The sequence below is a fragment of the Macrosteles quadrilineatus genome, unplaced genomic scaffold (assembly GCF_028750875.1).
Source record: "Macrosteles quadrilineatus isolate MER2022 unplaced genomic scaffold, UCM_ALF_1.0 Scaffold_2__2_contigs__length_208266976, whole genome shotgun sequence".
In the NCBI taxonomy this organism is placed as follows: domain Eukaryota; kingdom Metazoa; phylum Arthropoda; class Insecta; order Hemiptera; family Cicadellidae; genus Macrosteles; species Macrosteles quadrilineatus.
Window position 1 is genome coordinate 78,786,188 of NW_026542595.1, and position 6,000 is coordinate 78,792,187.

Genomic DNA, 6,000 nt, shown 5'->3' on the forward strand with positions numbered 1-6,000 from the left:
CTCGTAGTACTCTACACTCAATTAATAGTCGAAACGACACTCAGTCTAATCAACTAATCGAGCAAATTACCACAAATAACACTGACACAGGTTTTACAAAATATTTACCCTAACGTAACCTATATTCTCAATTTCTAGAAATCTATGGGTGCGATATTGAAAGAATATAATATCGATTTTAAAGCGAAATCCTCTAAAACCGCATGAGCGATAATCGAGAACTTTGTGTGAGAACGTGTCTTTTGGGAACATTATTACCCTATGAAATAAACATTTATTTGGATTTTTTCAAACTAACACATTTCTTAAGATACTTTATAAACTCGTGGACATTCATTATTTTAATCAACGCACATCCTAACCCCAAAAGTCGTGAATCGAGAAAACTACTAGCCTCGACGGAAGTTCTTCTTTCTGTGTACTATGGCTTAATATTCCCTTATCTAGTTTATGCTCTACCTGTTTGGGGATCTGAAAACAAACGAACCTCCTTCCTTTTTAAAATGCAAAAAAAAACCATTCGTGTCATATTTTCACTTTTCAAAAGACGATCTTGTAAGGAATCATTTAGGTCAGCTGCTATTTTGACTCTTCCCTCACTATACATCCTTGAAACCCTTTCCTTTGTAAAAAAACACCAGTCAATATTTAACACCAGCACTAACTGCAGTACATACTCCTTACGCACATCTCACAACCTGAAAATCCCTGTCCATTTAACCTCATTTTTAAAAAAACATCTTTTGTATAATGGCATTAAACTGTTTAACCAACTTCCCCAACAGCTGAAGCTAGAGACTGATTTACTTAAATTCAGAAAACAACTGAAAAGCATATTAGTTGAAAAGGCTTGCTACAGCGTCCGCGATTTCTCAGCTGACATGTAGTCAGTCATTCCTGTTAGACTAAAGATTAAACAAGAATCAAATTGTTAGTCTTTGTACATAGGCCCCATTATTTAGCCTACCTTGATAAGAATTTTTCAGTTTTTAATATTGTTTATTTTTATGACTTTTCCAATACAATGTGTTTTTTGTTATTTTGGAATAAAGAACTTATGACTTATGACTAATAACTACAAACTTTCCACAAAGGGTTCTTCAAAAAAATAATTGTCTAACAATCGCACTGTCAATACCGATGTAGCATCTCATAATCAGAGAAGAAATTTTGGTCAGGAATAACTAACAGTAATAAATAATCAAATGAGACAATAGCGGTAATATTTCAAATATTTATAAAACTAAACCCAATTACTCGCTTAATGCCTAATAAAAATAAAAAAAATAAACAGGTGAACAACAGTCAGAAGACTTAGAAATTAGCTTTTAATTTATTTACTATAAGTTTACGCTGGTTATTCAAAACCAAGTACGTTTTTTACGACCACATACACCAAGGACTCACCTGTACTACAAACTCAAGGGACCTATGTTGTTATCTACTCTATTATCACTCCCTCATTATCCGGGCCAAAACTTCGCCATCCGACTGGAATATCATTATCAGCTGTTCATTATTGCAAATTGGTTTACCCCACAAGACGAGACAGGTCTCCTTACGTTTTACACTTGACTTAATTTCCCTTGCCACATAAATTACTGTGGAATGTACTCACTACTCACGGTATTCTTGTATGTCATGTAAATTCGTACCCCATTACTAATCATTATTCATATTTATATCATATCATTATTTATTTATTTATTTATCAGCAATATAGTTATTTAAAACCAGTTCAAAAATATTTTAATTGTTAATTTTAATATTTTTTATTTTAATGTTGTTATGTAATATGTTAATTTTTGCATAAAGTAACACGATTCTTTATGTAATATTTTTTATGTATGTACATCAAAGTTTTATGCTGTTTGCGTTAGGGTAATTGTAATGCATGTAATTTATGTTATTGTGTATTAGTGCCTTTGGCTGTTTAAGCTGTATAAGACCACTAAATAAAGAATTTTGGATTTGTAAATTCGTACCCCATTACTAATCAAACGTCATTTAAATAATTTTTGGCCATTTTATTATTAGTACATTTCCTGTCGTTAAGAACAATTCAACGATTTTTAAGTCCGCTATAACTTACTTTTTCTTTCTAAATTGCTCGTTACTAATGATTTGGCTTGATTGAAACCTGGCCATTCAGTAAATTTGCCCCATAAAATACTTACAATATATTAATCGTTAGAGAATATATGAAAAGATAGATGAGAAAGTTTATCAAACAAATTACTTTCATTTCACGGACTAATTACCATCGTACATGTAAACAGAATTTTTATCCTCCATAAATATTTAGAAATCTTACTGGGGAGAAGAATTTAAATAAATTTTGACCCTACACACATTAAAAGAAAAACAATCTTGGTACCTAAAATACGACTGCCCACTGGGGAGAAGAATTTAAATAGATTTTGACCCTACACACATTAAAAGAAAAACAATCTTGGTACCTAAAATACGACTGCCCACTGGGGAGAAGAATTTAAATAGATTTTGACCCTACACACATTAAAAGAAAAACAATCTTGGTACCTAAAATACGACTGCCCACTGGGGAGAAGAATTTAAATAGATTTTGACCCTACACACATTAAAAGAAAAACAATCTTGGTACCTAAAATACGACTGCCCACTGGGGAGAAGAATTTAAATAGATTTTGACCCTACACACATTTTTAAAATAACAATCTTGGTACCTAAAATACGACTGCCCACTGGGGAGAAGAATTTAAATAGATTTTGACCCTACACACATTTTTAAAATAACAATCTTGGTACCTAAAATGTGACCTTTCTCATCTAAACATGTTACAATATTAGCTTACTCATATTTTATAAATCCCTCAAACTCCCTAAATACTCATCCTTACCACAAAAGCTTTTATAATTCATCAATTAAACGAATTAGTTAAAAAAAGTGAAATTAGTTTAATGTTATTCATATAAACATAGCGAAAAAATACATCCCCAGATTAAAACAAAATTAACTGATCTTCAGGTTACTAAAATGTATTTTGGAAAAAAAATTAATTACGCTCAAGATTTACTTAATGTTGGGGTTTGCTCGTTCTGCAATACTTTTGGTTTATTGTCATGTTATTTATTCTAGTTATATCTTAGGCATATGTACTTTTTACAGAAATTGATTCGCATCTTACTGACAGTAAAATATTCATCCGGTATACAAAATGCATTTGCAATGTGAAAACCATAGAATGACTGATTGTATTAGTTAGTGTGTTTTGGTATATCTTGAGTACACCAAATTACATGCATTTTCCGGTGTGTCCACCTTGGTTGCCATGTTATTTGTTGAATTAATATCTTAGGTTGGTTTAAAACTTTAGTATAAGATTATAATTCATGAACCTATTACAAATCACCTACTTATTCAATGATACATGTTTAAAATATTTATTACCATACCGTAAATGAATTAAAAATGTATTAATTACTGTCATCATTATCAGACTGACCTGTCGTTATCGTGATAGTAAATATTCTTCATAAATTATCACACATCATATTTTTATGTTAGTCATTTTTGTCTGTTCTTACCTTCATGTATGACATGTATTTAGTCTGAAAAGTAACGTTTTGCCATCTTTGGATGCACATGTTCCGTCAATAAATAAATCTTTGATATCGAATCACAATTCTTTCTTATAATTACTACAGTAATTGATATTTAATATCAAAACAAGCATAACGCTATCTTCGAATAAAATCCAACGCTAGGTTGGGGTTTTGCAAAACTGTAAATTTGCAATGACCTCAGAAACTTCACACAAATCGTAATCTAGCTAAAATAATAATCTCAGGAAGGACTGTTAAAATCAATTCGCATATTCTGGGATAAAAAATATCGCAATTTACACCATAACCTCCTAACATTGTCACGGGGACATTATATCTACATTGTAAATTGGTGATGATACTGTATTGCCGTTGGAGTAAATAAATAACTTGTCGTTACCGCCACAAACTAATTACAGAGTGGTTTGTCAATGTCAGCGAAACTATCATTAGGTCTACCCTATTCATAGTATTTATTTTTTCCATAGTAGGCCTATTTGTCTTGGACATCTTAATCAAAAATTGCACTTTCGTAGACACTAAACCTTACTTTTCAATTTCAAGTTTTGACGAACTCAACTCACCAATAAGACTCAGGGGTAGCTCCACGCTCGAGTCTTGGGCTCTAATCCTGGACGAAGTGACACCGACACGGCGCGACACGTACCGTACACGGAGACTACACTAGTTAAACACGGACACTCGGACTCATGCTTGGCCGATGACCAATCAGGTGTGAAGACGACGGTGGCGTGATAGTCTACTGTGGCGTGATGATGACACGGCTCTGAAGGCACACGCTTCAGTCCACACGGGTAGCGACTGCCGTCGTCGGGTCTAGGCTACACGCTACACGCTAGCGGTGGAGGGGGTAGCTACCACCCCTACTGGCCGGAGGAGGAGTCGCGCAGGGGGAAGTGGACTCACCCCTCCTACTGATGCTCTTTCCGCGGTCGGATCAGCGAGGTCACTTCGAGACCAATTAGGCGAAGGTGAAACTTCTAGGAAACAGATTAGGTAAGGTAAACACTACTATTGTCAAGACGCATTTGCCTACTGACGTCTTCAACGGAGTGTATGTGTGTATATAGCGGCTGGGTGGTAATCTAAAAAGTCATTCCTTGAACTTCGACAGTCATTGATGGCTCTTACTAAATCATATTGGTGGCTCGGAGTCGTCTATGCTCTCCACGACAACACTTCATTCCTAGGGTCCAAGTTCATATCTTGCAAACACCAATGACTTAGCTATGTAGGCTAATACTGTAATTTTCGTGACTCTAGAAGGACTCACTGCCACTGGGCATGTTTGGAACTCACTAGGTGCATAGATATACCTACTTATTCACATATCAAGACAACCTAAAATATCCCCGCCGCAGCAAACCTGCAGACAAAGCGAATTTCAACTTGTCTGATTACATATTTACTAAAATACTTCCATAAATAAGACATATTTATTCCCAATTTAAATATCATTACATATAACGAGTGCTTAGGTTTGCTGCTACGGGGAAGGTAAACAGTGTTTTTTGACCAAACAACAATAGTATAGGATGAAATAAAAAAGTTTGCCAAATTTGATCAACATAACTTATATCCATAAACAAGTAAACTAGGTCTACAACAGTTTTCATTTTCTCCATAAAAATAACATGGGAATTTTAAATTTGCATTTTTTTAAATTTTTTCCGTGACCGTTAGGCATACAACAATGCTTCAATATACTAATTTATTTATTTTTTTAAGCTCTACAAAATGGTTGGGAAAGAAATTCTAAAATTTTATGTTTTTTTGGGGGGGGGAATGGGAAAACCCCATAAAACCCCCCATAAACCCCTGTTCCCATGGTCCGATTATGCTGGATCGCGAACTCGTTCGAATAAATGTAGGTTTACATGTTTGTACCAAATTTCATCAAAATCGGATCATTTTTGCTCGAGTTATCGCGCTAACGGACAGACACACACACACACACACACATATATATATATATATATATATATATATATATATATATATATATATATACAGTATATGAATTTGAACAGATGGTGTTTTTGGCCTCTAGGGACCTCAAAACGAAAAAAATCGGTGCCGCGTCCAGGTCTTACCATGAGTACTACGGTAATAGCTCATTCCCTATATGGGAAATTCACTAAAAGTAAAAAGTACTTTTCTTGTGCGAGAGCTTTTTTTGTGTTAGATAGGTAACTATTCCTACAACGAGCAATATGTCCTAAAAACAAATTCGCCATTGAATAAGTGATTATTCTATGCTACCGAAGAATAAAAAGTCTGGAAAATTAAACTAGACGATTTAAAAAAAGGCTAACCAATCAAATCAAATTTAGAAATCATGGAACTGCGAGGTGGAGGATGAGACAGAATCGTTCAGTTAATGTTTTTCCTTCA

General features: G+C 34.1%; 1 protein-coding gene across 3 annotated transcripts in view; it reads right to left on the reverse strand.

The window, feature by feature from the left end:
- The window catches only part of LOC128985074 (paired box protein Pax-6-like), an 85,292-nt gene extending 80,897 nt beyond the window's left edge, over nt 1-4,395 (reverse strand). For all 3 annotated transcript variants that reach the window (XM_054404451.1, XM_054404450.1, XM_054404449.1), the window contains exon 1: nt 4,170-4,395. The gene's annotated coding sequence lies outside the window, so the exon portion shown is untranslated. The remainder of the gene's footprint in view (nt 1-4,169) is intronic.
- Between the last annotated feature and the right edge of the window lie 1,605 nt (nt 4,396-6,000).